Below are 26,430 nucleotides of genomic sequence, written 5' to 3'. Positions count from 1 at the left end.
TGTAGAAATGCACTTTTGACGTCCATCTGGTAAACTTTGAATCCCTTGAATGAGGCATAAGCCAGAAAGATCCGAATAGCTTCCAGACGTGCAACTGGTGCATAGACTTCGTTGTAGTCGATCCCCTCTATCTGACGAAAACCTTGAACGACTAAACGAGCTTTGTTCCGAATAACCACTCCACGGTCGTCTTTCTTGCATTTGAAGACCCATCGAGTGCCAATCTTCTTGTAGTTCTCAGGCTTTTCAACAAGCTTCCAAACACCCAGCTTGTGAAATTGCTGTAATTCTTCCTGCATGGCTTCAACCCAAGCACTATCTTTCAATGCTTCTTTCCACGACTTTGGTTCTTCTTGTGACACGTAACACGTGAAGGACCAGTCATTTTGTTGACCAGATTCTCTTATAGCTGAATACAAACCAGCATTCCGGTTGTTTCTCAGCTGATTACGCGTCTGCACACCGCGATGGACATCTCCTATTATGTTCTGCTGGGGATGGGTATCGTGAATCCTCATTTCAGGATTATCCGGTACACGAGCATTGATACCCAAATTATTCAAATTAAGATCAACAACCAGCTCCACACCTGGAATGTGGGTAGAGGTGGATGCATTCCCTTCAGCAGTATCTATATTCTGCGTATGAGGTGTATCTACAGAAGCACCTTGAACAGGAGCAGCTGGAGCTGAAGATCCTTCGGCTGCATCATGATATTCATCATCTTCAGAAGAGTCATTATAGTCAGCAGCATCTTCATAAACCTCATTTTGAACCATATTGTTGACCGACGAAGAAGCTTGAGGATCAACCACAATAGGTCTAACCAAAGGCGAGACAGCAGCGTTGTCACTTTCCAACAACATCCGAGCCGCTGCTGATTCTTCGTCAAAGGTTGGCAGATTGAAGGAGTCAAATAGCCCATCATAATCGAACATCCACGGATCACCCGGAGCCCTAACAGGACTCGTGTACCTTTGAACCCTAACTTCGCTCCATAGCTCAATCTTTTTGGTAGCCAGATTCCAAACACGAAAATTCGGAGTTGCATATCCAAGGAAGAAACCCTCGATAGCTCTTGCACCAAACTTTCCATCTGGCTCAATCATAGTACACGGAGCACCAAACGGTTCAAGGTAAGAAAGATCCGGTTTCCTTTTCTGAAGGAGTTCGAAGCAAGTCTTGCCATGTCTCTTTACTGTAAGAACTCTGTTTAACGTGTAGCATGCAGCCGATACAGCCTCTCCCCAGAATTGAATAGGGAGTTCCGACTCTACTAACATTGTTCTTGCAGTTTCTATAATAGTTCGATTCTTCCTCTCAGCGACACCATTTTGTTGTGGAGTATAACGAGAACTGTACTCATGAAGAATGCCTTTAGAAGTACAAAACTCATCCATAACTTGATTCTTGAATTCGGTACCATTGTCGCTTCGGATCCTTTTCACTTTCAACGTATAGAGATTTTCCAACATTGTAAGAAGATCCTTGAGGATGCCAGGAGTTTCACTCTTGTGTGCCATAAAAGATACCCAAGAAAATCTAGAGTAGTCATCAGTAACTACTAAACAATAAGCATCACCAAACGTTGTCTTGTGCTTCATAGGTCCAAAAAGGTCCATATGAAGACGTTCGAGAGGCATGCTGACAGTGTTGATTTTCTTCAAAGGGTGAGACTTCTTTGTTTGCTTCCCCTTTTGGCACGAGACACAGATATCTTGCAGATGAAAACTTCTTACAGGCACACCATTCACAAGATTATTTTTCACCAAATGGTTCATCTTTCTCAAGTGAATGTGTCCCATTCTTCTGTGCCAAGATATAGACTCCTTTTCTGTGGCTTTTGAGACAAAGCAAGTGACTTGTGCAGATGTAGTAATCGCCTGGCTCATGTCGAGAATATAAAGATCATTAACTCTCGGAGCCGATAAGAGAATCCATTCTTGTGGAATTTTGAATCCAGGCTTCAGCACATAACAGCCAGCATCATCAAAAATCACTGAGAACTTTTTATCGCAGATTTGCGACACACTGAGAAGATTGTGATCAATTTGCTTCACATAATTGATCTTATCAAAGCACACGATACCATTGGAGATACTTCCTTCTCCAGTGATGTACCCACCTTTATCACCCGCAAAGGCAACATACCCTCCTCTAATATTTCTCACGTCATACAGGAGCCGTAAGTCGCCAGTCATGTGCCTGGATGCTCCACTATCAACAATCCAATGACTATTAATAGTTCCTCCTAGAACATCCTGCACATGTCATTCGAACACATTAGTTGAGGATGGGGACCCAAGCCTTAGTGGTCTTGGGTCGTCCCTGAGCATCTCGAATAATGAGCTCGATTTGCTGATGGTTTTCAAACACATTTACTCCCCCTGAACTAGCACCCCTTTTAGGTCTCCTAGCTTGTTTTTGTTTACCAGATTGTGTATTATGTACAGTTTCTGATTTTAAAGGTTGTGACAAACTAGGTTTCCTTTTAACTGTTTTGACTTCAGATTTCAAAGCCTTTTCAACAGTTTTAATGTTATGACGTCGTTGTTTTGTTTCTTGTTCCTTAACAGTTCGTTTATCATGTTTTGGAGGAACAGGACGACGTTGTGGGTGAGACTGTTCAGATGGGGCTCGCTCAACGAAATTTGGTTTGGGCAAGTTGGTGCAATCCTTAATGATGTGCCCAACCTTCCCACATTTGAAACAAGTTCTCCTTTCAACAAACTTAGGAGAGCTTGATCGACTGACAGATGTTGAACCTGTAGAACCTGAGGTACTTGCTCGTTCATCACACCCATTTGTATGTTGGGTGTAATTGTTATCACTGTTACGTTTCAAAATTTTGACTTGTTGCACAAAATCATTGTTTGATTTGTTTTCAAAAGTCTCAATTTTATCAGTACCTTTTGATGCTACAAATTTAACATCTTTTCCTTTCTTCATGTAACGAGCTCCTTTTGATTCAACTTTAGCCTTTGGCTTTGGAGCTCGTTGAGGTTGTTTACCCTTAGAAGCAGTAGGTTGTCGAGTGGTTGGAGATTTTTGATTACCAAACTGTTTCCTAATCTCAGCCTTAGGAATTGGATCACATTGTGTTACCACAATTCCCGGAAGTGTTTTTCCCAAAAATTTGTTTGTATTGTCTTCAAAGACTTTGTCAATCAAAGATTTATTTACATTTTTAATTGGAAAAACATGATCTGAGTAGATTTTATTATCTCCAACCAAAGTGTACAACACATTACTGCTTTTAACAGTAGACACACCTGTTTTATCAACTTTGACAGGATCAATCACTTGCTCCTTAACAGATGGAACATCAGGAGTATCAGGATCACAAAGGATGTGATTCTCTGGTGGAATGACTACTCCTTTCATCTTGCTAAGTGATTTATCCTGATCACCTACATCCAATTCCGGTTCATCATCCGATGACTCACAGTCCTCGATGATTGGAGGACTTTGTTTCACGGATGTTGAAGCTTCCTGTTGCTTTGTGGATGTATTTTCAGAATTCTCCGGTTTGAACCCTAGGCCAGTAGAAAATTCCTCAAAGTTCAAAGGCACACTGGGTTCATACCGAGGCATTTCTTCTTCATCAGGCATCTTGGTATAGTTGCTCATCAAAGGAGGTGGACATGCCTTATACCCAACTCCTTTCACGTTCCCTTTCAGTTGTTGAACGTCAATTATGTGATCAAGCACAAATTGGGAGTTAGAATAACTATCCAATTTCTGTTTGATCGCATCATGCTTGCATTGGGCAATGGCTAATTGCTTCTTAGTTTCTTCCACAAGGTTAATGTATTCGTTTATACTTACTTGTTTGTGGTAAACTACTTTGTTAACCTCGGACACATTTTTCTTTAATGTTTCTATTACAGATTTAAATTCTTTTTCATTCCGGGTTAAAGCCATGTTTGCCTCTTGGCATTTTGACAGTTCAATAACCAAATTCTGATTATGACTATGAAGCTTTTCTGATTCAAGCTTCATATCTGCACATGATTTACAAATACTAGGAGCAGGAGGTTCAGAAGTTACCTGACTAGTAGAGGCTGAACCATTTGCCATAAAGGCAGTTTGAAAAGAAAAAGCTCCATCTTCAGAAAACAGTTTTTCCATTTCCGTTGATGTAGCAGCAGCCTTCCTAATCAGAATTGATTTCTGACATTTAAGCTCATCAGCTTCATTCAGAAGATCCAGATCCTGAATATCTTCACCTTCTTCCTCCTCATCAGGCTCTGAGTGATTATCCCCAGAAACAGAGCCTTCTTCATCTGAACTTCCAGAATAACCAGAACTGTCATCACTTCCAGAAGATTCTTCTTTATGAACCTGCTCGATGACTTTAGCGTACAAAGCAGTTCCACTTCCCTGATCACCTTCACCAAACTGCACTGACCAGTCACAGCCTTCATCAGCTTGAACAGCCAAAGCCCGATTGTGATTTGCAGTTCCAGGCTGTCCCTGATTGTTGTTCACTGCCACCATCCTCCGTTCACGGTTTTCTTGTTGGGCATTCACATTCGTCTGGTTTCTGAAAGGATTGTGATTGCCGTGTTTTGTTGGTCGAGTGCACTCACGTTTAAAGTGCCCTCTCTCGCCACAGTTAAAGCACGTGACGGCATTAATATCAAACCCATACTTCGTGTTTTTCTTTCCTTCCAACGAAGTTCTTCCAGTTCGTGCCATGAAATCTTTTGCCCTTCTAACCGCACTAGCAAAAGCCCATTTAATATCCATCAACTCCATTTCTTCCTTGTCGATCTGATCATAATCTTCATTGGTCATGTTGATGTTTCCAAGCTGACCAGCTACCAAACCACAGTATGCACTGACCATGGTGTTGATAATCTCCATATGTTCTTTAGCAACTTCAATGCTAAGGTGTGAGAGATTTGAGTTGTCGACTCGGATTGTGTGATGACTTTGGGATTGAGGTTGAGGATTGCTTGTATAGTGAGCTTGCTGTTGTTGTTGTTGAGGTTGTGGTTGTGGCTGTGTTGGAACAGGAATGTAAGACCTCGGATCGAATTGAGGTTGTGGTGGAGCAGCTGTTGATTGAGGAAATGGAAATGAACTTGAACTTGTATTGGACACAAATGCAGTCTGCAGCTTAGGTTGCTGTTGCTGAGCTGCAGCGGATCTTGCCAAAGCATCGAATCCTGGAAGATACATTTCTGTATTCTGAGGAGCTGGAGCACGCCTTGCTTTCCTAATTTCTTCATCATTTTTATGTTCCAGCTTCTGAATGAACTCGTAGATGTTGATTTCATCTAGAGCTTTAGTATGCTTCAACAACTCAATAAACGAACTCCATTTTGGGGGTAGGGCGTCAGCAAACCTATTCACCATGTCTTGTTGAGTAGCTGCCACCCCATAAGCACACATTTCACTAATCAAATGATAGAAACGTGTGGTCATATCATTCAGAGTCTCGTTTTCCAAAAACTGAAAGGATTCAAACTCTTTCTTCAACAAATCATGCCGAGATTTTCGAGCAGCTGCATTGCCTTCTCCTCTAGCAACTAAGGCATCCCACAATGCTTTCGTGGTCTTGCAATATGAAAACTGATGGTAGATGTCTTTGTTGAGTGCTTGAGTAAGTGTGGCATAGGCCTTTTTCTCCAATTCATAAGCCTTCTTGTCATTTTCAAGCATGTTGGCGTAACCTTCTGAAGTGGATGCTCTACTTTCAAGGCTTTCATTGAATGCATTGACAAAACACATCCAAAGGTCGGTGCTTTGTCCTTGAACATATGTGTGAAAGCGGCCTTTCCATGACGGAAAGTCGTTCATGTGGTTCAGCTTTGGTGGACGATTGTTACTGCCTGTTTCACTCTCACTAATCAGAAGATTCTGAAGACTTTGACTTTGATTGGATACCAAAGCCCATTGACATGAACTTATTGACTGTTGTTGTTTAGGTATGGCACTCGTCATATATTCAGCCATCGACATCTGTTTCAGATCTGGTTGTGGATCCGTACTCCAATCCCAAGGACTTGTGCAACTCATTTTGATCAAAAATTAACAAATAACCTACACACCACAAACTGTTAACAACAAACAGACAACAATCTGAAAGATACAATCTGATCGAAAGATCAAGACTTGTTCGAAGGATCAACAGTGATCGAAAGATTACTGTTGAGTTTCGAGCAAAGTCTTCGAAAGATTCTTAATGAAAGATCCTTATCTTTCGACTGATTATCACGAAAGATTCACAGTTCGAAAGATCTATATCTTTCGAATACTGATCTCGAAAGATTCACAATGAAAGATCCTTATCTTTCGAGATGAATCCTTATCTTTCGGACAACCAACTTTCGAAAAGATTCCAACTACGAAGGATACTTCTCAGACTTCGAAAGACTACTCGAAGGATGCTAATCTTTCGAGCTGTCTCCAATCGAAAGATGATCTTTCGAAATCGAAAGATATCCTTCGAAAGCTTACTGACACACTGACACGAAAGGACAGGTTGGTGAGAAAGGTGATAGGTTGGTGAGGTACTTTCGGCTGAAAGGATGGTCTGCCAACTACTTTTCACCAAACAATTTGACTTTCAAAACTTTTACCAAAATAGGCAACCTTATCCTCAAGTTCAGTCACCGGAGACAAACCGGAAGTATGGCCGGAAAGTTCAAAGTTTCACAAAAATGATTTTTATGTTACCCAAACCGACCCCGAACACTCCCGATAGGTTTAGTAGCCGTTTTTCAGTTTCAAAATGCAAGGAAACTACCAAAAACGAGTGCTAAACCAAGTGTCCAAACACACCAAAGAACTCGAACAAACCGGTTTTAAACAAGGTAAAGAGCGAGGCTCTGATACCACTTGTAGGTCCCTTTTCGCGGAGGATTACGAACCTAAACCTTGTTATACAAACCTACTAGCAAGTGCGGAATCCAAGCTAGCAAGCAAACCGAGTTAGTAGCAAGTAGAGAAACAAACACACAAGTTCACCGATTAACACAACTTGTATTAATGCAATGAGGGTTCGGTTACAAGCACAATGTTTACAATCTGTTTGCAAACTCTCTAAAGTGTGTGTGTGTGTGTGTTTTTCAGCAGAGTTTCTCTAACTCTCTATGTGTGCATCTATCTAGCACTAACACACTGCATGAGTATATATACCCATACACAGCAGGTCCTTTCCGAAGGATCCGATAGATGGTCCGAAGGATCATCTATCGATGACAACAAGCTCGAATGATCAACATGTACCTCGAAGGATCATCCTTCGAGGACTAATGGTCGAACCATATCTTTCGAGCACCCCGAAGGATCAACAGTATCCTTCGAGGCTATCCTTCGAGACAGACACTTATCTTTCTAACTGTTTGACCAAGTCAATCCAGAGGATGGTTGACTTAGTCAACTTACAGACTTAGGACATCGTTTACATACAGACCGAATACAGACAAAGTACAGACACAAGTGCACCAACACTCTTTGATTGTAAAAGGTTGAAATCTTTTTCATTTATCAAGGAGTTGGAATCACTTGAGGTTCTTACTCTAGGTATGTTACATCTAGAGGAGTTCCCGGATATATTCCCGAGCCACTCCAATAGTAGTTTGCGGCTGCTTTGTTTTGATTTTAGTAATATAGAAAACCTACCTTCATCAATTGAAAATCTTCATAAGCTTGGTAGTCTATCTCTCACATTTTGCACAAAACTCAAATGTCTTCCAGAAAGCATTTGTAGTTTACAACATTTAACAGCTCTTTACCTTGGTATATGTGGCATAGAGAAATTGCCTGAGGACTTTGGCGAGTTGGAGTGTTTAGAATGGCTAAATTTATCAAATACAAAAATTAAACATTTCCCGGATAAGTTAAAAAAATCTTAAAACACTCTTTCTAGAAGGTTGTGAAGATAGTCAGTTACCTGAGGATTTTGGCCAATTTGAATCATTAAATAAACTAAGCCTAAGATCAAGCAAGATAAGAGATATTCCATCCAGCATTCTTAAGTTAAGACATATCAAAGAGCTTGACCTTTCCAAATGTTCTAAACTCAAGCAACTACCTGAGAACCTAGGAGATTTCGAATGTTTGGAAAAGTTAAATCTAGCGCATGCTCCTATAAGCCATCTTCCCGATAGCATCTCATCTTTGGAAGGTCTTGAAATTATTGGATACGAAGGAAGGATTGATCCAGATGCACTTATATCTCAGGAACAACAACATATTACGCGTGTTCCTAAAAGGAAAAACACCAATATTGAAGCAACATCTGATGCTGTTGTGAATGAGTCTCAACCAATGGATTTGAATGAGCAGATGGTGGATCAGGCTTCCATGACATGTCACGCAGGTGCTAAAGAAGTTATAACTTAAGGAATATGTTAAAATTCATAAGTCCAATTTCATAATCCACATTTTTACTCTATTTGTTTTCTTCTTTTTTGCATGTGGGCTAGGCTGCTTGTCAACAGGTTCATGGGCTTTGCTGGCTTTGCTTGTGGCTGTATCTTTTTGGTATTTGGCAAATAGTGTCTAGAGTTTTGGTGGTCTTCTCGCTCTCGCTGCTGATTACGGTTCATAAGAAAGTCACCTTTCCTTTGGTGCGTTCCGTCTCCAGCTGGCTATGGTTCATCATCTCGCAATTAGGATTATATTTGTAACAAAACTGTAACACAATTAGGATTATTTTTGTTTTTGTTACTATTGTATCACAATTTTGTTTACAAAACTTGGGGGTTTCTTTAGTCAAAAACGCGTTGCAAAGGTGTCGGAATTTGTGACGCATTTTTTGCATTGAAAATTTCCGTAACAAATAACCATTTTTCTAGTAGTGGTGATAACAACAAAGATCCCATGACCAGACAAGTGTGTTATTATACCTTTGTTATACAGGCCTTCCGTAATCCGTGTAGTTAATCCCAATTGGTCTTAACTTTTAAGTATGTATACGACATCTTTAACATCATTGATCGATGGTAAATAAATTAGCATGCAATAGATCTGGGACGGAATTCTCATCAAAACCCGTGCAAAGTTGCCTTTGCCAATACCATTGCTAATATCTTGTTGCGAACATGTTGTGTTGAACAAACCGTTGCTCATAATATTTTGTGCAAAATGATTTGAGGGGTTTTGTGCTTTTTGATTTAGATTACCCTATAGAGACGACATGTTGTTTCTAGAAGGGTTTAGTGCTTTTTGAGTTAGGGGGTGTTTGGGTTAGCTTATTTTGGAGCAACTTATGACTTATTGAGTTATAAAAGTTAATAAGTTGTTTTTGTAGTGTTTGGATTAACTTATTTAAGAAGATTTTGTGTGTTGAGAATTTATTTTTGAGAAGTTAGAATTTCTAAATTGAGAAGGAATCCCAAACAACCCCTTAGATTACCCTGTAGGGACGACATGTCCTCTCTATAGGGTGAAAATATAGTTTTTTTTTATTTTTTTTATATTCTCTAGTTTAATGAATTAGAAACCTTAAAAATGTTTCAACTTATAGAGACGACATCTCGTCTCTATAATTTTAATTTTTTATTATCTTTTGTTAATGATCAATAAATATTGAAAATTAAAAAATAATTTATTCTCGTCTCTAAAACGTGTGACTGGTTTCATTTAGGCGGCAAAATTTCTCACCATCCGACAAAAAATTGGAAAAGAAATAATCTAACATATAGGGACGACTTTGTTTTGTTTTTTATTCCAAATTAATAAATAATTAAAAAAACACACTTGTAAAGACAACATGTCGCCCTATAAGCTATTTTAATTTTCTTTTATTTTTTTAAGGATAAACCTATAGAGAGAACATGTCGTCTCTATAGGGATTAAACAAGTTTTTCTTTTATTTTCTAAAGAAAAACTTATAGAGACGACATATCCTTTTTTTTAGGTAATTTTTTTTTTTTTTTTAAATCCATAGGGACGACAAATCGTCTCTATAGTTAAAAAGATTTTTAAGGAAAAAATACAAGTTTTGTTCTTTATCTTAATACCATTTATCAAACGGTGTCATTTTTAAGGAATTTTAACAAGTTTTGCCCTTTACAAGGAATTTTGTTGCACGTTTTGTCTTTTAGTCTTAACCCAGTTAGATTTTCTTGTTAAATCTTATCACCAAAGGGTATTTTAGTCTTTTTACCCATTTATTTCAAGAGTCAACCCTAAAATATTTTGTTTTATTCTTTTAAATAATATTAAATAAATAGGTAAAAAGTGTGAATGCAGTATGTCTATCGCTTGTGTCAATCACGGAACGTAGCTGGAACGAGTGAAACAAGACTGGTGCAGCATTGAAGGAATCAAGTAATAAGCAAAAGTAGCTTCGTACGAAGCCACCCACATATTGATTAGTTTGAACCTACATCTCTATAAATAGGAGTCTTGGGTTCTAACGAAACTAGACTTTGAGTGTTTTGATGCGAAACTCTGTCTGTTTGTTTTCATGGTGTAAACTTTGTCAAATCTTTAAAGAAAACATTAGTATTTACATCTTTGTGTTCATTCCATACACATGTTTGGATTCCGCACATTACACGTGTCGGTACGCATTCAAGGTCAACGAATTCATCACGATGTTGAATTCACAAGTGGTATCAGAGCGAGTGCTTGATTGGTAGGACAGAGAATCATGCTTCTACATCAGATTCAGAGCTGATTTGATCTTCTTCATCATACTTCTACTTCTTCTCCTTTTCATCTTATTCTAGTTGAACTTTAAAATCAGATTCAAGGTGTTTTCACGGTTAAAATCAACTGGATTTTAAAAATAATGTGTGGAAAACTGTTTTAAACAATCCTACAAAGTTTCATATCAAATTCGAACAAAATCAGATTCAAATCACTAAAAATCATGAAACACTTGAACATGCTCTTCGTCAGTTCAGCTTCGAACGAAGTCACATTTTAGCAGCCTTCGTTCGAACCCAAGTTATTGTTGGAAATTTGTTTCAGAAGTATTGTACGAAGCCACTATTGTAGCCTTGTACGAATACGTATTTCAAGAATATTGTATTTCCGAACGAACACAAACTCGTTCGAACCTACCTTTGTTTGAACAAATTGGTTTCTGGCTTCGTACAAACTGAGATTTACTGAGTTTGTCTTTCAGATTTGATCAAGTGTTTGTGTGATTGTTTGTGCAGGAATCATGGCGGAATAGTTTTATAACACATTTTACAATGCGTTTACTTCCGAGACATCAGAAATTCCATTAACTCCAAAGACTGCTACAACAATGATTTCTGAAAGTTTGAATTATGACAATGTTTATGGAAATCATCAAAGACCACCAAAACTTATAAATACTGAAGATTATCACTGGTGGAGTACAAGATTTGAAAACTGGGTGCAAGCCTATGCTTATGAAAGTTGGATCATGTTAACTATGGGATCATTCAAGTGAATTAGAATGATAACTTTAATTCAACAATCTGTTAGAGAGGATATTCTTTCACTGCTTCAGCATGGTGAAACGTCCAAGTCAATGTGGGAAGCATTAAAGGTGAAAGCTAAAGGCGGGAAAGATATCAAGAAGAACAAGATATCGTTGTTAAAGAATGAGTTTGACTTGTTTAGCTGCATGAAGGGTGAAACAGTTCGGCAAATGATTGAAAGGTTTTATCATCTGAAGATTGAGTTAGAAAGGTTTGGAATTTTCAAAGACATAGAAGAAATTGTTGACAAACTTGTCGAGGCATTACCGAATGAAGAAGACTGGAAGACATTTATGATTGTATTGAAAACTGATATCAAATTTGATGAGATGACATTAGATAGTTTGATTGAAAAGCTGGAGGGACATGATTTGTTGCTGCAAAAACAAAACAAAATGTCCAGTTCTAGTTATCAACAGAATGTTGATCTGTATTTCAGAAGAGGTATGTCGCAAAACAACGAATCAGCAAAGATCAGAACAACATTCAGTGCAGATAAAACTGGTGATTCTTTAAACAACAAATCTTCAAGCTATGATCGAGGATATCATTCTTCTTCCGCTTTATCCAAATCAGGTCCAAGTCAAGACTGGAAAAATTCTCCACATTTGAACAATGAGTTTGTTCAACAGCACATGAGTTTCTTAGCATCTATTCTAGTATCTTATGAAGGTTTAATTGCAGGTAAGATCGGTAATCCGAACATGACGAAGGAGGATTACGATCAGGTCGATCCAGAAGAGATAGAGCTCATGGACATTCGCTGGTGCATGGCTAGTGTGATTTGGAGAGCTCAAAGGTTTATGGAGATAACTGGCAGGAAGCGCTTGGAAGGCCCAGACATGAAGATAGGTTTTGATAAGAACAAGGTCACTTGCTTCAAGTGTAAACAAAAAGGGCACTTCAAAAGAGAATGTTCGAACAATAAAGCTGATGATAGCGTGAATCCTTTTCATGAGGATTATTACAAAAAGGCTATTTATCATCAGAATAACGAGCAACCAACAAGAAAACAGATTGATGAAGGATCTTCTAAAGAAAAGAAACGTGTTGTATTTGTTGGGATTCAGTGGTGTCAACTTTACTTTTCATCAAAAAAAGGTTTGATATATTTTATTAACTAAATATATAATTAATAAAAACGCAGCGGGATAAATATAAATAACGACACCAAAAGTGAACCGAACAGGATCATGGTTACAAACATGCAAATACGATATATAAAATGATTAATCTACTGATGAGAATAAATATACCCTTTTGGTTAATAATAACCGTGTGAGACACCGAGGTACAACGTACGAGTGCTAGACACAAACAAGAACCGACCGGCGGCGGCTTTGGCTTGGCCAGTAAACTGTCGTAAGATGAGAATCAAAAGTGGCACCAACCTTTTGATGAAGGTGGTGGCTGTTCTCTTTTCTTTTGTGATTGTCTCACACAAACAAAGGCTAATTCCTTTTTCTTTTTTCTTACGGCAGAAGACTTACACATTAGAAGATGATTGAAAACAAAAAATATATATAGTAATATTTAGGTTAACTACAATCATCCCTAATTATTTCTTAGGCCCCCAAGCCCAATATAATAAGTTCAAGCCCAGACATGATACGAAGCCCGAAAAGCAAAGTTTAATTAAAAAAGTAATTAAACGTTATATTATTTATAACCCGTATAAATAATAAATTCCGTTTCTCGTGGATATATAATTATTCTAGATAATTATATATTTCGTTCCGTTAATTGTTCGTGATCACCCATTAATCAAGTTAAGTGGATTTAATGTTTGTTGCCCAAGGTGTAACTCTTACGGGTCATAGCTCAGCTCGGTCAGCAGTGTTGACTTATCGAACCCGTACATATAAATCCAACAATCTCCCACTTGGACGGCCTTCGATAAAATCCTTAACGCAGACAGTCAGTGGCGCTCTAGCTGCACATGGTTGTCCCCAACAAGGTATGACACTTTAAAGTCATTAACCAAAACACCTTGCTATTAGTAACAACTTACTATTGCAAGAAAATAGACTTATGGTAATTGTTGTCATTCATCCTTTTTGTAAAAGACATAAATTGAATCAATAAGACATGGATTAAGTTTATTCTCATATGGTGTTCAATTATTATTGTTCTCGATCAAGAGTCAAAGTGGTCCGAACAAACACACAGTAAGTTTGGGTAAGGCCTTACACTTCACCAGTTTGAATCAACGAGGGCGCCACAATGTCTAACTGTTACATATCATGTAAGAGTACAGAATCCCATATCGACTACATACAACTCCCACTGAACTTCAAAACTATTCCTAATTAAAGCCTTTATGACTGGCAGTTATGCGACAGCTGTTGACAGTAATCAAAGAATAATCCTTGGTAAACGAAAGTTCTAATATGTATCTCAGGTCAAAGGATACTAAATGAGTATACCAATATCAAAGCATCTTATGACTAAGATCCATGAAGATGATTTGATGCGAGTTACATCCAACGTCATTCTTAATGAGGTCTGTGAATTTGGAAGTCAACTCCTTGAGTCCAAAGTCAGAGTAGTCTTAATTCAGAATCGTTCCCACGAGTCTGAGCGACTACGGATAGTTTAGAATGCAAGATTCATGGATTAAACGTATTAAAATCGAACACAGTTATAAGATTCAGAATTGCATTTAAGCAGTAAATCAACAATGCATTTAAAAAGTACAACTGCTAAAAGTTCGTACATCCAAATACTAAATCAAAACATACTGCTAGCTAATCTAAGCCCGATAGCACCCATGTGCTGACCATGCTTGTCCTGAGTCATGGGCTTAGTAAACGGGTCTGGTAGGTTTTGATCTGTGTCCACTTTGCTTATCACGATGTCTCCACGTTCTACAATTTCCTGTATGTAGTGGAACTTTCTTAGAATGTGCTTGGCCCTGTGATGAGTGATGGAGAGGGTGAAACCCGAGCTATAAAGTGTTTATTTTGTGTATTTCATTTTGTTTTAAGTGATTTTACGTGTTGAATAAGATAACTATGAGAAATTGTGGTTTGTGCAGGTTAATTGATTAATTCGAGCAAGTTAACACATTTAGAGTTGATGTGGAATGTTCGATGTTCGCGAATGTAGCAAACGAAAGCACCCGGGAATGTTTCGGATCGAACAATAGCTCGGATATGCAAGAAATACGAGGAATAGAAGTCCAGGGGGTGAAAGTGCTATTACATCAAAGTTAATTGTGAATGGTAGCAACCAACCCAAAAGTGTGAGTTGTTATGTGTGTTGCAAATAAAGTTGTCACGGTTTAGTCGTTTGTTTGTTTGCCACATAAAAATATAAATATAAGCCAAAAATTTCCTACCCTTAGCCTAAGCCCAAAACCGAAAGTTCTTTTGATATGTGCCGTGTTATATGATACAGTGGATGCATGATTATTATACAAGCTTATGATTACAGGATTTCATGGTTGGTTTTGAGTGGTATAAATACTAGCACATTACACGCTAGTTTAGTTGTTAAACCGAGTGGAGAGTATATTGTGAGGGGTGTGTAGCATATGCATAATCCTAAGCATGTTAGTTCTGAATAAACAAGTCTTAAGGTTTAGAAATTGCACCAATTGCTTGTCGGACTGTTAATCTTGATTGTGTCAGTCTATGGAACGGGTATGACTTGGGACTTAAACTGTTACATTGGTTTAGGGGTTTAGGGGTGTTGTCACTATGGTGAGTAGTTCCATATCGGTTTGCTTGAGGACAATCAAAGGTAAGTGTGGGGATGTGATGGAGAGGGTGAAACCCGAGCTATAAAGTGTTTATTTTGTGTATTTCGTTCTGTTTTAAGTGATTATACGTGTTGAATAAGATAACTATGAGAAATTGTGGTTTGTGCAGGTTAATTGATTAATTCGAGCAAGTTAACACATTTAGAGTTGATGTGGAATGTTCGATGTTGGCGAATGTAGCAAACGAAAGCACTCGGGAATGTTTCGGATCGAACAATAACTCGGATATGCAAGAAATACGAGGAATAGAAGTCCAGGGGGTGAAAGTGCTATTACATCAAAGTTAATTGTGAATGGTAGCTGGGTTTCAATTATGCGTGGTGGCTTACGGTTTCGTAACCGTAGGGTACGGTTGGTTTATTCATGTTCATAAAAGAAACAGCAAGGTGGACATGTGGTTTACGGGTGATTATTGGAGCTTACGGTTGAGGAGGGGTCAAAATGTAACTTCAAGTGTGAACACACTAAATTCAGTTCACTTTTTGGCAGCCTCATTCACGACATTGGGAGACCTCCATATGATCGAGGATGACAGCAACCTTCATTGACTTTTGGGGCTCCATAAACCCATCTCATCAACATCATTAATAATGCAAAAAAAAAAATCATCATCGATCTTGGGGACACTTCTTCGAGGATCGATCATTAGCAGCCAACAGATTATTGAGAGACATCACCACCGATCAACCACAACACACCAAGCCGACCATGTCTTCAACTTTCTACCAAGCTTCGGAGGATCGTTCAAGCGTCATGAGCGGCTAGTTCCCCCATGACCATCTCCAGGAATAGGGTTTATGCATGAAACTTTGGTTTGCTTATTGTTACAACTTTTTGGATTAGGATTCGATTAAACTTTCGGTTAGTCGTTCCTATTATTTCTTGTTTTGATTAAACATTTTTTTATTATCGTAATCATTCTTGTTCATCAATTATTTCGTTTGTTCATCAACAACCGGGATTAAATTCTAGGATGTCATTGTTTTAAACCTTTAATCATTGAACTTGACTATGTTTATGAAATCTGAAATTGGTAATTAATTGGGTTACTATTCATTTGCATCAATCTTTCGGTTTCGATCGTGGATCATTGCAATCAAATATATTGTCCATTAATTATTTATCAAAACAAGTTTTACAAATCATGTCTATGGGATTTCCGATTAGGAGTAACTAAGTAACCTGTTTTTCTGCATAACCTGAAAACCCGGAGATTGCTCCTTTTTCTTACAATTGTTTATAACGCTAATTTTTATTTGTTTTCACAATCATTCTCAAACTGCAAAAAGCAATTAGGTTTTAATTTAGATATTAGTCATAAACAACGAACTTTCATACTTTCCACTGATTCCCCGTGGATTCGACACCCTACTTGCCTTTTACTAGTAAAAGGTGAATAGGACACTTTACTTTTATTTTTTACCAACCTTACGACATCGATCAATGAGACCTGGGCTCTTTGGCTTGAGCAATAGCACCTGTGTTTTCACAGAATATCTCGATGGGTTTCTTAATGCTTGGAACCACATCGAGGTCGGTTATGAATTTCTTCATCCAAGCAGCCTCCTTTGCAGCATCTGATGCGGCTATATATTGAGATTCGGTGGTTGAATCCGCCACCGCACTCTGCTTGGAGCTCTTCCATGAGATAGCTCCTCCATTTAGAGTGAATACAAAACCTGATTGAGAGCGAGAGTCATCTCGGTCAGTTTGAAAACTGGCATCCATGTAACATCTTACAGTGATAGAACCAATCGCTGAAGCATATGGAACTGCTTCCATTCGCTTAATTTCAATGTCCGTTGAAGGAGATTGCGATTTGTTCAACACAGTCCCTTTAGTCATAGGAACACCTCCTTTCTTGGAGTTTTCCATCTTAAAGCGTATCATCATTTTGTCTATGTATGTACTTTGACTTAGCCCAAGAAGTCGCTTATATCTATCCATATAGATCTTGATTCCTAGAATATAAGCTGCTTCTCCAAGATCTTTCATTGCAGAACAAGTTCCCAAATAGTGTTTAACTTCGTTAAGCATAGGGACGCTGTTTCCAATAATCAATATATCATACATATACAGGATGAGGAATGATATAGTGCTCCCACTAGCCTTTCTGTAAACACAAGGCTTACTTCATTTTTGACAAAACCAAACTCTTTGATCTTTTGGTCAAAATGAAGATTCCAGCTACGAGACGCCTGCTTGAGTCCATAAATGGACTTATTCAGCTTGCACACCCTATTAGGATATTTTGGATCAACAAAACCATCTGGCTGAACCATATAGACATCTTCAGAGAGATGCCCATTAAGAAAAGCGGTTTTGACATCCATTTGCCATATCTCGTAGTCATAGTACGCGGCTATGGCAAGCAATATCCTGATCAATTTGATCATAGCAACGGGCGAGAAGGTTTCATCATAGTCAATACCCTGAGTTTGAGTGAAACCCTTCGCAACTAGCCGTGCTTTAAAGGTGTGTACATTACCATGCATATTGGTTTTTCTCTTGAAAACCCATTTGCTCCTTACTGCCCGAGATTGGGGGGGTAGCTCAACCAAGTCCCAGACTTGATTATCACGCATGGATTGCATCTCAGCATTCATGCCTTCCAGCATTTCGCAGATTCAGGATTTGAGATAGCAGATTTGTAGTTAGTAGGTTCGTCATTAGACTCATCTACTACCAAGACTTCAGCACCTTCGAGATGCCAAAGGTATCTGTCAGGTTCTTTACGAGTCCTGCTACTTTTGCGAACGCCTATGTTCATGTCTGATTCATCAGCAACAATTTCTTGTTGTTCAGACGTTCTGATTTCATCAGCGGTTGTTGTTGGTTCTCGAATTTCTTCAAGATCAACCACATTATTTCCAGTTCCTCGATTAAGAAGTTCTTCCTCGAGAAAGTGCCTCTTCCTTTTGATGGAAATAACATTTGCATCAGGATGGTAGAAATAACATACGCTTCTTTTTTTAGTATCCGACGAAAACAACTTTTTGGCCTCGAGGATCGAGCTTATCATCAGCATCACTTGTGATGTATGCATCACATCCCCATACTTTTCGGTATTCCAAATCGGGTTTACGCCCATGCCATATCTCATATGGAGTTTTGTTTACCTTTTTAGTCGGAGCCAGATTGACAATGCGGGCGGCAGTCATAAGAGCATGACCCCAAAAGGAGTGAGGCAAGTTAGTTCTACACATCATCGATCGAACCAGATTAAGTAGGGTTCTATTTCTCCTCTCGCTCACGCCATTAAGTTGGGGTGTGCCAGGTGGAGTGGGTTCTGAAATTATTCCACACTCTTTGAGATGATTGAGGAACTCTAAGCTGAGGTATTCGCCACCTCGCTCTGATCGAAGTATTTTTATCTTTCTAGTAAGTTGGTTTTCTACTTCGTTTTGAAACTCTTTGAACTTTTCAAAAGTTTCATGCTTATGCTTCATAAGATAGACATAAGCATACCGACTATAATCATCGATGAAAGTAACGAAGTATCTTTCATGGTTCCTTGTCATGGTTCTGAAAGGGCCACATACATCAGTGTGAATGAGTCCTAGCAGACCATTGGCCCATTCACCAACACCAGTGAAGGGACGCTTTGTGAGTTTGCCAGCTAAGCAAGATTCGCAATCATTAAAGCAGTCCTGCCCAGTGGATTTGAGAATCCCTTTGGATTGGAGCCATTTTATGTGTGTCGTACTTATGTGGCCAAGTCTACAATGCCATAGAAAGGTTTCATTAATACCAGCTTTGTTACGCTTAGAAAGATGATATATGTTATTACATGTTTGAACATCAATCTCATAAATACCATTTCGAGGTTTAGCCTCAAAATAAAAGACATAATTCAAGTAGGCAGAAATAGAAATACCATTAAAAACGTACTTGAAACCTTGTTCAAACAAAAGGGAAACCGAAATAATGTTTCTGGTTATACCAGGTTAGGGATGAGCAATTGGTATAAAATACCGTCCCGATCCCGAATGTTTTTGGTACCGGAAACGGTATTCACTTTTTGGTATTTTCGGTATCGAAACGGTACGGTATCGGTAAAATACCGAATTTTACCCTCAAAATACCGATACCGTACCGTACCGACATATTTCGGTATTGGTACCAAGTTTACACAAAATTCGGGATCGATATTTTTGGGGATCGGGATGGTATTGGTATTTTCTCATCCCTATTCCAGGTGCAAACAAACAATTGTTTAAATTAACTACAAGACCAGAAGGACATGGAAAATGAAATGTGCCGGTTGCAAGAACGGGCACTCTTTTCCCATCACCAACGATGAGTTCCATGTCTCCTTGTTTCAGCTTCCTCCACTTTTCAGGCTCCTGCAAAACATTAGTGATGTGGTTACCACACCCGGTATCAAATATTCATGTGTTGCTAGAGACAGTAAAAAGCTCAATAACATAAATGAGAATACCTGAAGAAGTGCCAACGTTATTGGCCTTGTTCGCCTTCAGCTTGGCTAGATACTACGGGCAGTTCCTTTTCCAATGCCCCATTTGGTTTCATTCAAAGCACTGACGCTCCTGGGGAGGGGGTGGTTTAGCAACATGCTTGTTGTTGGTGGCAGATTTGGCAGCAACAACAACCATTTTCTTGCATTTGCTGTTATGAGCCCCTTTCTTGTTGTTGGACTTCTTAACACCACCAGACTTGACCATCAGAATTTGGTTGGTTTTATATGGAATGTTCATCTCGGTCGTTTGAGCATACCATGTAGCTCAGGCACAGTCTTCACCCAAGCATTCATATTATAGTTCATAATGAACTGGTCATATGAGCTAGGGAGAGAGTTCAAGATGAAGTCCGCTGCCATTTTATCTTGCAGGGGATAACCAATTTTGTTCATCTGGTCAATGTACCCTTTCATCTTAAGCACATGAGTACTGACACACGTTCCTTCTTGCATTTTACAGCTTATGAGCTGTTTCATGGTGTCATATCGCTCCTATCGGGCTTGTTTCTTAAACATGCCTTTCAGTTGCTGGATCATGTCATAAGCATCTTTATCTTCCATGTTCTTCTGAAGTTCAGGAGACATGGTGGCTTGCATAAGGCAGGCTACCTCAACGGCATCCTCGTTATGCTTTTCCAGTGCCTTACGAGCAGCAGTAGTGTTACTTTCAGGCTCGGTAGGGACTGGGCCATCTAAGATATATAGCTTTTTCTCCATCTTGAAAACTATTCTCAGATTGCGGTGCCATTCGAGAAAGTTGGTGTTATTCAGTTTTTCCATTTCAAGTATAGACTTGAGGGCGAAGGAGTTGTTTTCACTAGACATCTGTTACATAAGCAAAGAGATTTTAATTAGTATTTTTGATGTATATTTCCTTGTTTAATTAATGACCCATTACAGTAATTAGAACAAGGAATGAGAATCTGGCTATGTCAGTAGTAAAGGCAGCTGTGGCATGCATTCTAGTAAGTGACTAGGCAGATTGACAACGAGTGTCAATTGTGAGAATTGCACAACTCTCGAGTATGAGGCCGCTAAGACAAGTCTTGTCTATGCATTGATACGTTTAGCCTCATCTATGCCGACTTTTTACTTTCGAGACAGCTGGAGCATGTGGTGAGAAAAGAAAAAGTAATAGTCATCCTAAAAGAGGTACTTGTGGAAGGGTCGGATGTGTCAACGAAACCCTTGCACCTTGGAAGGATATGCTAGACATCAAGTATGGTGCTGTGGCTCCAAAAAAACTGATGGTTCACTTTTACGTTCCAAGTGTAGCTTGTGATAGGATAGCATAGACTATTGATTTTAATTATGGGTTAATTTAATATTTACCAAATAGGGTCGTGAGAGCCAATTTTAGTACATATTTAGTCGTGACATCTTGATGAACCCTTTCATCTCTCAGGACACTTAATTTTAAGTAACCTATTAAACTAAGTTTGTCGCGACTTGTATAACCATATAAAAGTTAATAGTTTTAAAACTATTAAGTTATGAGGTTTAAAAAGTTAAAACTTGTTAAATTTCAAAAACTCTAATGGTTATTATTTATTTTAAAATAAACTATTTGCTTTATAACAAATATTTACAAGTTATAAAAATCAATTTAGAACTTGTTATAATTGATTGTGAACATTTTAAAACACCTTTTAAAAGTTTGGCATTAGGTTGGTGTGTTATATAACAACTTATATGATAAAAGCAACCATATTAGCAAAAATAAATATGTAAATCTTTAGGCCATTTTATTTGATCTTGCTAAAGCCAAATAGCAAGACCAAACTAAGTCACGGGGTAACAAACAACCACAAGGATGGACCTAGTGCATCTAGTCATCTTTAGCACCTCCTTGATTCTTGTAAAGTCCTCAGTTTTGTCTTCGGGTCTTCAACATTACAATAAAATATAATAAAATTGAAACCCTAATCTATTACAACTTTGAGCCACAAAGTGGGCCAAAAACCATAAAACAAAAACAAAACAAGAACAAAATACAAGTACAAGGTCGGCCAGATTTACATATTAACACAATCATATTAAAGTGGGCAATCTTTGGTCAAATAAAATAAATAAAACTTTTGACCAAATAACTTTTTGCCCAAGAAATATTTAGATCTAAAACTTTAAACAAGTTAAAGTTTGAGATCTATAACCGGTTAAAAAGGACCGGTTCCGATTTGCATGTTGTAAGTGTGGCTCTGATACCACTGTTGGGATTCAGTGGTGTCAACTTTACTTTTCATCAAAACAGGTTTGATATATTTTATTAACTAAATACATAATTAATAAAAACACAGCGGAATAAATATAAATAACGACACCAAAAGTGAACCGAACAGGATCATGGTTACAAACATGCAAATACGATACATAAAATGATTAATCTACTGATGAGAATAAATATAACCTTTTGGTTAATAATAATTGTGTGAGACACCGAGGTACAACGTACGAGTGCTAGACACAAACACGAACCGAACGACGACGGCTTTGGCTTGGCCAGTAAACTGTTGTAAGATGAGGGCCAAAAGTGGCACCAACCTTTTGATGAAGGTGGTGGCTGTTCTCTTTTATTTTGTGATTGTCTCACACAAACAAAGGCTAATTCCTTTTTCTTTTTTCTTACGGTAGAAGACTTACACATTAGAAGATGATTGAAAACAAAATATATATATATAGTAATATATTTAGGTTAACTACAATCATCCCTAATTATTTCTTAGGCCCCCAAGCCCAATATAATAAGTTCAAGCCCAGACGTGATACGAAGCCCGAAAAACAAAGTTTAATTAAATAAGTAATTAAACGTTATATTATTTATAACCCGTATAAATAATAAATTCCGTTTCTCGTGGATATATAATTATTCTAGATAATTATATATTTCGTTTCGTTAATTGTTCTTGATTACCAGTTAATCAAGTTAAGTGGATTTAATGTTCGTTGCCCAAGGTGTAACTCTTGCGGGTCATAGCTCGGTCAGCATCGTTGACTTATCGAACCCGTACATATAAATCCAACAGTATTGACGATTCGTGATCGTAGTGAATCTAGTATTCTTCAAGATAAAAAGTTTAATTGGGATGATTATATTAAAGTAAATGATAACAAATGTATAATTCATGATGATGAAGGGTATGATTAGAGTAAACATGACAGAGAAATTAGAGAAGTCAAGGCAATGGTTTCTGAAATCAAATAGAGTCGAGAGGAAAGACATGCACGCATGAGGCTGGATGACGTGTATGATGCTTACAAGGAAGCAACTGGAGCAAATATATGGAGTGAAGAAAAAGAATGTACACGTTTAGTATATACCGTGCCTTGGGGAGTGGCTTCACTTGATTCCCATTCGGTCTCAACACCCTCAGCATGCACGCCCCCCTTTTCAACCTCCACCCCACCAACAACATTCTCCACTACCTTCTCCGTCTTATCCCCCTCAGCATCATCCTCCTAACCCTTTCCTTTCGGGTCAGGGTTAGGAGGGGACAAATCAAACAGCCTGGTGGGAGGAGATGAAAAAACAAACAGTTATCCTAAAAGGAGAAGAAATGTCGATGAAACTTCAAAACATCAATCTTAGCCCCAGAATGGCCAGACTTGGAAGCTGCTGCAGTAAAAACAAACAATTATCCTAAAAAGGAGAAGAAATATTGATGAAACTTAAAACCTATACATCGAGGGGCATATGAAGCCTCAAAAATCCTCTGTAAAGGATTACCAGATTTTTTGCTGAAAATACCCAAGTCAACCTCCGACTTAGATGGAATAGTAGCCTCACCCATAAACTTTAATTTTTTCTCAGACAACATAGCAGCAACTTGTGCATCTAACTCACGTTTTTTTCTTCAAGCATCTTCCGTTTCTTGATCATTTCCATCAAGGTAGCATCATCATCTAGGTTACGAGACGGTCGTTTGACACCTGCGTCTAAACCAGATAATGTGTCAGAAACGACAACATAGTTCAAAACTGGGACGTTAGAAGAGCGCTTACGAGTCGGTTCAGCAACAGGCTCCTCGATTGTTTTTTCTTCCGTCCTCTCTTCCTTCTTCTTCTTCCTCGCCTCTTTTTGTTTAGCAGCAACAACTTTTAGATCCACAACAGGAGTAGAAACACCCTCGACAGCAGGCTCTTGAGTAGCTCCTCGTTGTGGACCTGCACGGTAGGAACAGTGAATTAGGTCCTGTGACGAACCAGCAGACTCCTCACTCGAAAGGAGTATAAGTTCCTCCCGAGTAGGAGCAACATCGACATCAGTTTCATCTTCACCTGTTAGAACTTTTGAGATCGTTGATACTTGTGCTGGATTAGATTTAGTCATAGTTTGTAGCTATTTTGAATATAGAAGGGCTTATTTTGTAATTCTCTAGAAGTAAAGTTCCTGACCTAGTGTAGATAAGATTCCAACAAATTTATAAATTTGCTGGCTAATCAGGAACACTATATATAGCCCTCACATTGTAACATTGGTAAGCTTTTGGCTATTGAATGAATATTGGTGTTGTTACATTCTATTGTTGATCTTGTGCTCAAATCTGATATCCAAGGTGTTCTATTGATTTATCTTATTATTTGGATTCAATACAACACTTGTTGTATTCATTAATCCATTAGCTTCACCTTCATCTTTGATCATTCTTAACTTTTCATAGCTCAAACACTTAATCAATAGGTGTTTTGGGTTAAAACAACCAACCACTGTGATCCGGATTAATATTGGGATCTACAATTTGGTATCAGAGCCTTAGTGCTCTTGGTTGTTGTGTTCTTGTTGAGATTTTTCATAGTTTTGAAGGTTTTTCAAGAGTTTCAAAGTTTTCAATTTTTTGGACTTAAAATGGATTGATTTGGTGTGTTTAAGCGACAGGTTGTTGTTAATACATGATTAGGGAGTCATTTTGGACATTTTGATGCGTCAAAACATGGTTTTTGAGATGTTTTTTAGTGATTAGAGGGTTTTAGTTCGTGTTAAACCCTCTGTCCAGCGAAATTAACATGAATGCAGCGAACAATTTATGAAGGCAGCGAAATTAATTTTTTGAATACAACGAATAAAGCGTTGAATATAGCGAACACAGCCAAATCGTTGAGAAACTCATCGCAGGATCATAATTTCGACGATCATCATTCGAGCGAAATTACTGATCATCAGTGAAATAGTGTCCAGTGACCTTTGAGCGAAATTATCGAAGGCGACTTCGAGAACTGTGATACTGAACCACAGCGCTCTTATCACAGTAATCGGTGGAATTAACCAAACTAACGTCTGTGTTGTGTTTGTCAGCGGAATTAGCTTGTTCGCTCGTGCAGGACTACCTAGAGTACTAGCGAAGGTTGAAGATCTGTCAGCGAAATTGATCAAGCTTCTTAGGTCATCGGCGAAATTAACTTTGTCACTGGTCTTCTGTGACTTGTCAGCGAAATTAGCTTCTGATCAGCCCTATTTTGTCAAAATCAAGCAAAGATGTCATTGAATCAACTAAGTCCAATTGCTCAAGCGGAACTTGAGACTGGAACCACTACTCGGCCACTAAAGTTGAAAGGGGCTGAAGACTTTAGCACTTGGAAGACTCGCATTCAATCGTTCTTCGAGTACACGGACTACAATCTGTGGCTCTCTGTCACCGCTGGACCCCACATTCCAATTGTTGTTCGAGAAGATGCGGTAGTTGCCAACAATGATGCAACCACCTTTACTGATGAAGACAAGGCTCTAATCCAACGTGATCGTCGTGCTCATGCTGCCTTGACCATGGCACTATCTACTGACGACTGCAACATGTTTTGTGGAGTTCGTGGAGAAAGTCTTTCAGAAACAATATGACATGTTTTGTGGAGTTCGTGGAGAAAGTCTTTCAGATCACATCAGACGGTTTCTGAATATGATGACCAAAATGAAGAAGGCGGGAAATCCTGTCACAAATCGTGCTGCAATCAAGAAGCTGCTAGATTCACTTCCCAAGGAATGGAGCCTACAATGCATGATGATCAAGAAGGATTTCCTCAACAATCTAAACCCTGTCACTCTGTCGGACTTGATCAATACCCTAAGAGCCTTTGAAATGGATGTCAACAAAAGAGAGATGAACACTGCCAGCTACCCTCCAAAGTCAAATCAAACTTCTGTTGGATTGAAAAATGTTGCATTTCTTGCTTCAGGAGGCACCACTCCACAAGCTTCTGACTTAATCTATGCCAACGCTTCCGCAAGCGCATCGAAAGCTCCACAACTTGTTGAGAAGACTATCACTGTTGACACTCAAGCGTTGAAAGTATCCACTGAAAACGTGGCACTCTTCAACACATTTCTGAGTAGCTATGAAGCCCTGATGTCTGGAGAACTAAGGAAGGAGATGTTCACAGCTGAAGACATGTATCAGGTTGATCCATATGATATGGAGGAAATGGATCTGAAATGGCAGATGGCCATGATCACTTTGAGGTTAAAGAAATTTCAAGACAAAACTGGAAAGCGTTTAGGTCTTGGAAAAGCTGGCTTTGACAAATCTAAACTTAGGTGCTACAACTGCAAGAATCTGGGCCATTTCAAGCGTGATTGTCCTCTGTTGAAAGAAGGAAACAATGAAACCACTCCTGCAGTAAAGCAAATCACAGTCGAAGAAAACAAAAGCAACGCATCTCCTAGCACGCCAAAAGCCTTAGTCGTCGAAGACTATGACTGGAGTGAATAAACTGCTGAAACCAAGGAGCAAGTCAACAAAGCCCTTATGGTAAAAATCTCGAGCGAGTCCTCACTCAAG

General features: G+C 38.6%; 1 pseudogene; it reads left to right on the top strand.

Moving 5' to 3' along the window:
• The window catches only part of LOC110883530, a 42,770-nt pseudogene extending 32,841 nt beyond the window's left edge, over window positions 1–9,929 (top strand).
• Window positions 9,930–26,430: the final 16,501 nt, after the last annotated feature.

This window comes from Helianthus annuus, chromosome 4, assembly GCF_002127325.2.
Source record: "Helianthus annuus cultivar XRQ/B chromosome 4, HanXRQr2.0-SUNRISE, whole genome shotgun sequence".
Classification (NCBI taxonomy): domain Eukaryota; kingdom Viridiplantae; phylum Streptophyta; class Magnoliopsida; order Asterales; family Asteraceae; genus Helianthus; species Helianthus annuus.
Note: the sequence above shows the minus strand (reverse complement) of the source record. Positions and strands in the feature narration are given on the sequence as shown.